The following is an 11,478-nucleotide window of genomic DNA, read 5'->3' on the forward strand; positions in this document are numbered from 1 at the left end:
AAAAAAAACGAGCGAGACGCCAATGCATGAGCAACTCTCTCATCGACAGTGACACACATCGTTGCCATTTTAAATCACACTGCAAGGAGTTAAAAGTCACTGGCTGAAAATAATTATTAACTATCACATTGTGTAACTTCTGTTTTTTGTTTGTAACACAGGTGACACATGTGGCAGGCTTTAATAAGTAAATATTATTCGCGCTCTTATTTTTTCTTGCTGACATAATCATTAATTAAATATTAAATAATAAAAGAACTTCCCATTTGCACATACATAAACAGTAAGCAAGGTCACATGTATTAATCACTTTAGATAGTATATAAAGCATGGCACAAATGTTATGAGCATTAGACTCATAAAGTTTGCTAAACAGTACTCTCAGCCTTTTTAAAATGAAGTTCTACATATTCGCTCTTTTGATTCTGGTTGCAGTTGCTACTGCACTTCCAGTCGAAGGTAAGTTTCTACATGCGTTCGAAAAACTAAAGAGAAATCAAACACCTTTAGACTTTGTCATCATTTGACAGTATTACCAAAATAGAAAAAATGTTTGAATTAAATATTTAAGTAGTTGTAAGAGAAAACGCGCGTGTGTATATGCATATATTTCTATGTACTACATGTACAGTTTTAAATACTTTTTACATATATATTTAATATGTATGTGTATATATATGTTTTTTTTTTAATTTATGCAATACTAATGATTACTATTGCTACTTCTTAAGAGGGTACTGGATACCGACTATAGAGACCTGTAAACCGACGTTTCTCCTAAGTCCTTTGGAGTCGTATTTACTGCATCAGATCTAAAATGCTTCTACAGAAATAAATAAATAGTGCTGAGGATTAGCGCTTGTTCTTTGGAATGTCAAAATTCAGCATAAATTTTTTCTTATACAGTTTCCTTCTATAACCTCACTATATATTCATATATGTAGAATTATTTCTAAGCTTATGTACATATTTACAATGAACAAGCGCCACAAGTACGACAAAAACGAATCTAATGAGACATTCAGATTATGATATGACTATCTAATTGATGAGAACAACGTCTTAGTGTGATGACAGTATAAGTTATCATATGCTATCATTATGAATGAAAAAGAGTTTCAAGAGGCATTATATATCTATTTTCAAAAGCACTAAATAGTTGTTTATATGTATTTGCTTCTATAGAAGCACTTTTTATGTAATGCAGTAAAGAAACTTAAAAATTAAAGAAATTTAGGTTTTTAAAACGTCGGTTTACAGGTCTCTATCCAGTTTACAGGCCGGGCTCCAGTACCCTCTTAATACGTGTGAAACTGTTACAATAAATTTTTAAATATTGTTGCACATATACAGTTATTTTAAATCGATTTCAACATGTAATATTAATTTTTTTTTCTATAAATGTCTTATAAAATAAAAAATGTATTATTTCCGTTCTTGAAGAAACCTTGCAAAATAAAGCCTCTGATCTAGAGGCAGGTGAAACATATGGATGGACATGTTCGATCGGTGGTGATAACCTTTGTAATACGGTATGCAAACAAGAGGGAAGAAAAGGAGGAAAATGCAAAAGTGGTACTTGCGTGTGCCATGGATAAAGTAAGATTCAAAATGTGAATGTCTCATGTTGCTGATTATTTTAATGGCAAAACGATCATATAAGAGTTAAGAGAATGCTAGATCGTCGGCAAAAGTCCGATGAGCTGTCACTCAGCAGCTACGCTATCGGGTAAGTGGTGCCATCTCTCGGAACTGAGTCGAACCAAAACAAAGATAGATGACATAAGAGAGACAAGGATAGACGTATATGTCTCTTTGGCGCTTCTTCTAAAATTGCATCAATCTTATTTTTGATCTGTCGTTTTTTACAAGCTTCAAAATACTTTTCTAAAGCACTTAAAATATTCGTCTATGTCTCTAGAAGTGGATAGCAAAGCGTTTTTTTTATTTATACTGCCAATTTTGTATATAAAGTGAAAATGTGGACTGTGTCGTAATAATCCAAAAATTTTTTTGTTTTTCTTAAATATTTCTCTTCTATTTATTTTTTTAAAGCATATTCTCTTTAATTCTGGAGAAGCATTTTTCATTCCGATCAATGAGTGCAGAATGATTTCTAAAATAAGAAGTGCCGGTAAAACAAAACGGTCCAGCATTCTCTTAAAGATAGTATTATATAAAACATGGAATTTTGTATCAGTTATAATAGTAGTAATGCATATGACAATGTTGATAAAAAATAATTAATAATAATTTAATAATGAAAAAATTTTGCTTATTACACGTTAAAAATTGAATAAGTCAAAATTATATTGATTTGATTGATCGTAAATCATTTTAATCCGCTATAATAAAGCTTTCTTTTATTGTTTTCAGACATAGAGAAGCTGGCTAAAACTGATTAAATCAGTAACGATTTTTTCAGAAGACTTATAATGGTGTATATGGCTTACATTTTTTAATTAACTTTTATGCATATTATTATCAATACATACAAATATGTTATAACAATTAATTTGCAATAAAAATATTTAAAAAACTATTTTTCTAATATGTAAAATGGTATCAAATACTTTTATGTACATATTATTTCTTTCCTTTGTTCTCTTTAAATAGACACTCCTACTTTTAAAAATATATTCATAAGTACAATAAAGTATTCATTATTTGTATTTAACAAGATAAAGTAAGATAAAATGCAAATTTCTTATGTTTCTGATTCTTTTTCAATCATCATATAAGAAATACGATTATATTGTACAAAAAGTAACTTTTATCACAATATTTAATAGCATTAATGGTAATGGATATTATGAAAATAATGACAAATAATATAAAGTAATAACAAATAATCGGCTATTAAAGAAATTTTGTTTATTATAGACACTAGACTACAATTTATATATCGATCTCATTAGCTCCAGTAATAAAGATTTTTTTCATTATTTTCGAAAAACTTAAATGATTTGCCGAAATCTGATTATTAACAATAATGTCTTTTACAAGAACTAATTTTGATCTTGACATAATGAGCACCAATATATATTTCTTGTTGGATTTTTAATCATATTTCTATGTATACACAAAATAATGTATTGTACTAAAAATAAATGTACATCATATTAAAAACTGAAAATTTTCTTCTAATATCTATGTAAAATTTATGTTATACACACATACACACACATGTATATATGTGTATATATATATGTTAGCGTCAAAACCCGAAGTCCGGGCAGTTTTAGGATTGACTGGTCAATTCCCGAAAAAAGGTTAGGGTTAGGTTAGGGTTAGGTTAGATTTTTCGGGCATTGACCAGTCAATCCTAAAACTGCCCGACTTCGGGTTTTGACGCTAACATATATATATATATATATTATATACATATATACCACACGCATTTTTATCTTTTATTCTTTACGCAATAAAAACCATATTTTTAAGATTGTTCAGAAAAGGAAGAATACATCGAGAAAACAAAAATGACAACATGATACCAGAAAAGGAATCTATGAAAAACTAACGAATTTAACAGGGCCGTTATACTTGGTGCATCCTCTTTTCTTGCGACATTCTTTTAAATCATCTTGGTTGCGTACATTCCGTTTAACTTCTATTTCCTTCAGTTGCCTTCTCATTCGTTCCGGCCACTCCGGAACATGTTTCGGTCAATCGATTTCGCAGTGGATACGCAGGCGGTCGGAACGGAAAGCAGGAGAAGTCGGAAAAACGCGCGCGCGTAAAGAGCGAAATAGGGGCGAGGTTGGCGAAGAGAAAGGGAACGGCTGAGTATACAGGTCGAAAGGAAAAAAAGAAACGCTACCACGGAAACGAGATCGCAAAATAAAAGGGTTGCGAGTGCTGAGTGTAACAGGACAGAAGCGAGAGAGAAGATGAGAAGGAAAGAGTCGAAAAACAGAAAGAGAAAGGAAGGGAAAGAGGAGAGTAAAATAGAAAAGAAAGAAAAAAACGAAAAAGAGAAAAGGGGACCGTGGAGACCGAAAGTACGACAAACAGGGAGGAGATGAGAGAGACCGCGTTCAACTACCCACCTACCTTACACAGGAGTGAAGGACGGCTCGTTTGCTTCAGCCTCTTCCATCCCTGGCATCCAACCGCCTATCTTTTTCTAGCGTTTCTTCCGCAGCCTTCTTTTTTCTCACTGTGTTCTTCATAGCGTTCATCTTTCTCGCTTTTGCGTATGAAACGTCTTACTCACTCACTCATTCATTCTCTCTCTCTCTCTCTCTCTCTCTCTCTCTCTCTCTCTCTCTTTTCCATTATGTCTCTTTTTACCCAGCGGGAAAACAAATTCACCGGAGGGGAGTGAGCCACCCGTCCGCCATCTCTCCAAGCAGGCGTACTCGCTCGCGCGGTGCTTTGAATGTAACTAATTAGTAACTACGTTCAGCGTGACGTAATAAGCAGACGGTTTCTACTGGCGAGCTTACCGCGGCGTGCGACGTGCTCGTTATCGTTTTATTTCGAACTTTTCATTCCTCTCCAACATCCCCCAACCCGCTCGGCAACCTCCTCGTTCGCCATCGTTTGCACCAACGACGACGACTGCCCTGTGCTTCTTCCACTCTTACTTCTTCCGCTTCTTCCGCGCTTTCGCTTGCCACTCCCATGCTTTTTTACAAATCTCTTCGCTGAAAAGAATTTGAATTTACTCATGCTGAGCATTCTGGGATCGCAAATTCTATAGTTTGCGTACAGGTTTTTCCAGTTGTATTCGAAGACTCTCTCTGTGTGTGCGTGCGTGCGTGCGTGCGTGTATGCGTGTGCGGTGTGTGCGTGTGAACGCGCGCGGGTGCGTAGAGGGAAGGAGTAAAATAAAGTAGCTAAGTTTTTGTGAAAACCATCACGAAATAAACTTCTGTTCTTTTGCATACTTTTCTTTACACAAGTTTTTTGATATGTAGATACACATATAAATAATGCAATATGGAAAAACAAATTTTAAAAAATTTCAAAATAAGTGCACTTCTTTGTAAGAAAGAGAATTTTCAACATTTTCCTTATTGATATATTCCATTTGAGATGTAACATATTATATAAGTTATTATTTGTTAAGCGTTTAACTATCTGCATTCAAAAAACAGATGATTTGTACATATGTTTGCTCGATATGAAATGACACACAGGTGTTGAAAATTACAACTTATATAGGAATCTGTCTTGAGTGTCATCCGCTTCGGACCAGAATCAAACTCGTGTGACAAGAGAATCGTCGCCAGTCGACAGACCTGAGCTCTACAAGCGGATTCAATTTTCGTGAAATTCCAAAGTTCGCTCACAAACTCACCGGGTCGCGTAGCTCGTAACGGATATGTAACAAGTTCGGCCGCGATTAAAACTGCGCGTAGGGGTTGAACCGGTGCGCGGCGCGAATATATGCGAATAACTCGCGTGATAGACGGTACGAATGGGAGTTTCGCAAATACGGGGGTTGTTCCACCTGATCAGCCGCACCGCTGGGAATACATTACCGTTATGAAGAGGCGATAATTAATTGCGTCCCCGCGCTATTGATTATTTATATTACGTCAAGTATAACACGAAAGTTTAAATGTAAAACTCGTCGCTTTTTTTTTTTTTTTTTTTTGAGTTAATTTACACAATCATAGGTATTTCCAATTTGATTTAAATTAATTAAAAATTTGTAAAACCGATTATAATACGATAATTTTTTATTTCACATGATTATTTATTTTCTGAATTGTATAATATTTAAATGGAAAACTTGACAGTCACTTTAACTTTCAACGTGATAATCTAAAAAATCATGTAGTACGTAATCAATTTATATGATCGTTGTAATATATTTTCTAATCTATATGATATATATATGTAGACTCCATCAAATCAAGTCAGAGTAGAAATTTCATCATTATTTTATATTGTTGCAATTTTGAGCAATCGACGATTTTCTCGGTTATAAAGAGCTGTGTTAGCAGTTTCTCCGGGATTTTTCGTAGAAGCGATTATCAGCCGGAAGCGATTATCGTCACAGTAGCGACAGGTAATTGTTTCAGTCCATTATCGTCGTGAATGCTTAATTATCACCAAAAGCAAAACACTTCTCAGATATGATCGCGATCGGCCGACTGCATATAACTCCGCTTTCCGGAGTTTGTAATCACGATTGCAACGTTGCGCTGCATCGTTTGAAACTTCCGCTGATAAGCTTCTTTATTCACTTGTAAAACTTTGAAAGAGAGAGAGAGAAAGAGAGAGAAAGAAAGAAAGAAGAAGCGTATCAGCCACATCAATATCATTCGTACAAAGACTGTCCCAACAGCGACGATGGCGGCGGCAACTCGAGCTCTAATTATGGCCCGGGAAAATCGAGCGGGTGAGCTGGGAAAAGCCGGAGATGGTGGAAAAGAGAGAGAAAGAGAGAGAGAGAGAGAGAGAGAGAGAGAGAGAGAGAGAGAAGGGGAGAAGGGAGCGAGAATCGAGTAGAAAAGTTCTCGTCAAGCGAGGCCGAGCGGCGTTCGGAAAGCTGCGCACGTAACCGTGCAACTTTTGGGATTATAATTAGTTGCTTCGTATTGCCGGCGACTGGCACTGCCATGTCGTTGCGACGCCGGTAAATGCAGAATTTACGCTCAGCGAACGGGGGATTTACGCTTGTAAATGCAACAGCGAGAGCGCGAAACGCCGAAGAGAAGTCGCGATACATCCGGGAGCGCTCCTCCCCGCCAATTGCGCCGCCATTATGATGTTTTTTGTTTGTCTTTCAGTAGCGGTAAGTGCGGTTTTCAAGACAAGCAAGCATTTCCGCAGACTGGAATTCCGGCACATTTATGTATTCGAAAAAGACTTATCTGAGGTTGTTGTGCGTTGCAGTAATTGACTCTATTTAAGAAACATTGCTTTCCACTATAATAAAAAAAGTGGACTATAACGCCTTCTGCGTAAATGTTACAAAATATAACGCCATTATTATAATATATCCTCTAATTATTGACTACTAACGTAAAGAGAGAGAGAGTATAGTGACTAACACAAAAAATTGATAAAAACTTTCATAATAAAGTATAACTCGACTCATTTCCGTGTAAAAAAATCGAGAACAAAGTGTACTCACTCATCAACAGCTGTCTCCTGCTGTCTTCTATTTTTGACTTGATGATACAGGCATATACCATCAAGTCAAAAAGGGAGGAATAAAAGTTCTCGGCCGTCTTCCGTTATCTTCTTTGAGCCACGGTTCCCATTAGAAATGCGAGAAACGCGTTTATGTGTAAATGAGAAAGTGCCCTTCCCTCTTACGAATCGCGCGAAATGAGGGAAAGCCGACAAGAAAACGCGGAACAAAGATAGCGAAGAGCGAAAACAAAACATGGAGAAACGGAATCGCGTAATTCTTCCGAGGGTTGCATTCGCGAATTACAGCGTGGAACACGCGTGTATTTCTTGTGTTAATGTGCCGCTTTTTTTGTACAATGTGTGCTCTACTTTCCCCTGTTTATTTTGCATTAAAAGCGGAGCACTTGCCGCAAAATTTCTCGATGAGCGTAGACAATTGTTTCTTTTTCTGGTAAAATCCTGTAAGAAAAGAAATGGGATTTGCCGCGAGATTTTCATTTTTAGATATTAATTATCACACAATAAAATAAGGACGTAAATTAAATTTTCAATCGGAACAATCAATCTGAAAACAGATTCTAAAGATCACATGTAAAGAACGCACGTGTAAAGCAATTCGTTATGTAGAACAATGTAACAAAACTTTTCTTTTTAAATAATAATAATAATTTTCTATATTATTTAAAGAAAGTGCAAAATGAAACTTGTAATCTTAAATGAAAATCTAAAAAGACGACGCAATATTCTGTGAAAATTATATTAATGGATCATCTCCGTTATAATTTTCTCGTTAGAAAACGGGTTTTTATAATCAAGATGAACTAGCTGCGGAATCTTTCTCCCGTTTGTAAAAGCAAATGTAGAAAAAAAAAAAAAAAAAAAATAGAATTCTGAAGAAAGCTATTCTGCATACGTGATCTCACGCGTAACAGTCCCGGACTGATTTCGTCGTTTTTCCAATTCGCTTTGTGCGCGCGACCGGCGCGACGATAAAAAAAATGCACCACTAGCCTCCGTACTCGTTCGTCCGCCATGTTCTTCGAGAGAGAAAGAGAGACAGCGTAGAATTTTTCCGTGATATTCCACAGATCGAGTTATCTCGTTCCGCGGCGCTTATTGGAGCGGAAGATCAGATTCTACATTGAAATTCCTGAATCGACGGACGGGGGATGCTTTTTGCAAAGGGTAACAACCGCGCTGAGCTGCGATACTCAAATCCGTGCGGGTCGCGGCAAAAAAAAAAATAACAAATCCGATTTGTAACCTGCGTTTTGCCGTGTAAATCACAGTCCGCCATGTTTTCGGCCCGATACCTTGCGAGGCCCTCAGCCAATGTTTCGTCGGTCGATTTTGCATAGACAAAAGTTAAAATCCGCGATGTCAGCGACGAGGAAAAAATTAAAGCCTCGGCACTGTTAAAAATAGTATTTACAGAAAAAATCTAGTAAATCGGATCCATTTGTTTTTATTAGTTCCTACAGTCACAAAAAACGCGTAAAAGTCTGATAAATTGATTTTCGGTTAGTTAGAAAAAATAGTGCTTTTTTATTTGTCAAAAGACAAAACATTTAATTTTTAACTGTCATTGTAACTTAAAATTTAGATGAAGTAAGGTACAATTTAAGAAATATTTTTAAGAATTGTGTGAAACTCATATTGATTATTTTACATAAAAAAAAAGTTAAAAATGAGAGTTACATTATATCTGTCATTAATACGAGAGAAATAATTGTATTTTTCTAACGTGTTATTTTTCTGACAATTGAAACCGAGCGGATTTTGTGAGAGCGCGAAATTTGCTGCCAGCGAGCAACTAGAGAATTTTGGCGAATCCTGCAATGTGGAAAGCCGCTCGATTCTACGATGGCCGTGCAAAGAGCGACATTCGAGTTGTCAAGTCAAAGTCCGATGGGACTACGAAGTCGTCGTAAACGCAAGCACATAAACGCAAGCGTTTTGCTACGTAAAGCTACTTGCATGCACGGCAAATATCTCGGTGTGCATTTCCGAATATCTTGCTTTACAACGCTGTTTCGTCGGTCGGTTGTTCGGTCGGTCGGTCGGTCGATCGGTCGGTTCGTCCGCCCGATCGATCGATACCGTAAATTGAGCGTGACGAGTTTGCGGAGGCTCGCACTCGTAACACACCGGATATGCTGCGCGATCGAAAGCGTGCGTGCATGCGCGCTCGTCCTAGCAGCGGACGGACTTGCGTCATGACTGCGTCGGTCTGCAATCTCATATTGTAGAAAATGCCCACAAAGTGTCTCTCGAATTCGACGCTCTCGCAATATAAAAAAAATTGTTACTATAAATTGTATTCTTTGTGCGCAGTGTAACAATATGAGAAATTACACCGATTTAATTCTTCTATTGGTATATCTTTCCAAATGTAACTTTCTCTCCGAAATTTCTCGTTGTTTATTCGAGAAAAAAGCAGTTTTGAATTTTTCGTTTGAATTATTTCCACGAGAATGCGTAATCGATGTTTTAGAAATTTTCCCCGTGTTGTCCAGGGTCGTTCTCGCAAGGTCGTTCTTTGATCGCAGAATAGGTTATTGAGAAAGATGTTTACAGTATGAGACATTAGCATCTAGTGATACATACCGGTGATAGAAGTTAGATGTCTCTTTAGAATACGTACACTTCAAATCGCGACATCTCGCACATCATTAATTCCCATGTAGCCGCCCACGTCACATTTTTTATTCTTGCAAAAATGTAGTGATAAAAAAAAAACGGTAAAAATGAGGTTTCTTATATGCCATCGCTATCAAAGACCGCTCGCATCATTTATACACGTTCTTCTTAACATACAAGACAGTTATTTATCGCCGACGAATAATTTATTCTCACGGGACGTCTAATCGAATATTCTTTGTGTAATAACAACGTGCGAAAAAAAGACTTTTCGATCGTTTAGCGTTCTAATGTACAGCAATAATCGCTATGCTGTTCTAACGTGTGTTAAGCGATTCGAGTCATATACTGACATCAGTCGAATGGAGTTTGTTAAGTTTCTTGAGACGCTACACTGTCTTTTACATGTTTCAGTCTTATTCGTGCAAATTGTATATACAAAACTTATATTATTTCTTTTCAACTTATAGGCGAAACGCAATAAAAAAAATATTCAAGTGCTATCTGCCGACTTATAAAGTAGATATTTTTTTTGAAATGTATTAGGAATATATTAATGTATAATAATAACTGCAAAAGTAGAATAGAAAATAGTTGACAAATTTTTATTTCAATGTTATCGAAGATTGCGGCAGAGAAAATTGCAAATTCTCAAACTGACAGATTTTTCACTCTTATATGCATTACGTGTCGCTGTTCACCTTTTTGGATTATTTTGAAATGAATCGAGCTCCTCTTTTGAATTCTCGTACGTACGCGATATCCCGTGAAAGATTACGATGACGTCTCTATATCTATCTTCAGAATTCAGACTTTATTGACCAATGAAAAATAGCGTAGGTACCGTGATCTTGCCCGTGGAAAGATTTCCTTCCCGTAAGATGATAGATCGAAGGAAGAACGTGTTGGAACGAATGAATTTCTGTGCGTTCCTTAACGCCAGATAAATATTTTAATAAATCTTACTCGGCATGACTTCGATCGTCGATTTCCATGTTTTGATTTTGAAATTATTAAATTAATTAATATTTTTTCTCATCTTCATATTAATCTGTGCATCCAAACGTCAAAAACGCGATTGTTGTTCCAAAAGTATCATAATAGCCAATCAAATTTTTCGGATTTTCAGTTTTACTTGCTGCAAATTATTATGGCATTGTGTATTTGCATTTTCAATTTTACTACTTTTATACATATAAAACAATATTCAAAATTATATTCATCTAAATTATGAGGATTAAGTAGTAAACAAATTGTTTGATCTCGAATATTTATGTACACAATGTATAATATTACGATGAATGAAGTTCATCGCATTTATTGAAACTGGCCAAGCGCATTTATATTCACTAGACTAACTCTGTCCAGGAAAACGGATCCGTTTTCCTAGAAGGTTTCACTTGCTGTCGACTCATCCTTAATAAAGCTAATTGCGAGTCCTCCACTCAGAGAATCAACCCTCTTCTCGTCTTCTTTGGTTGCACCCTTCGACCGTCTTCTCCCGTTTCAATTCGTGACTCTCGTTTCGTAATCGTCTATTAAGTCGACACCCTTTCTAATTTATAAAGTCAACGCCCAGAAAGTCGAGAACTACGGATTCAGACAGAATTTGCGGGAGAAATAGCCAAGAAATCGGGCTACGTAATTTTCTCTCTCTCTCTCTCTCTCTCTCTCTCTCTCTCTTTCTTTCTCTCTCTGTCTCTTTCTCTCTCTGTCTCTTTCAAAATGTCGCGATTTCTC

At 36.3% G+C, this 11,478-nt stretch overlaps 1 long non-coding RNA gene across 1 annotated transcript; it reads left to right on the plus strand.

Annotated features, from left to right (window-relative positions):
• Positions 1-342: 342 nt before the first annotated feature.
• On the plus strand, positions 343-2,431 carry LOC109858389. Its single transcript, XR_002250615.1, has 3 exons — positions 343-459; positions 1,444-1,599; positions 2,377-2,431. It is a non-coding gene; the product is annotated as an uncharacterized LOC109858389 (long non-coding RNA).
• Positions 2,432-11,478: the final 9,047 nt, after the last annotated feature.

The sequence above is a fragment of the Pseudomyrmex gracilis genome, unplaced genomic scaffold (genome assembly GCF_002006095.1).
Source record: "Pseudomyrmex gracilis isolate BER0280 unplaced genomic scaffold, ASM200609v1 scaffold_201, whole genome shotgun sequence".
Lineage (NCBI taxonomy): Eukaryota > Metazoa > Arthropoda > Insecta > Hymenoptera > Formicidae > Pseudomyrmex > Pseudomyrmex gracilis.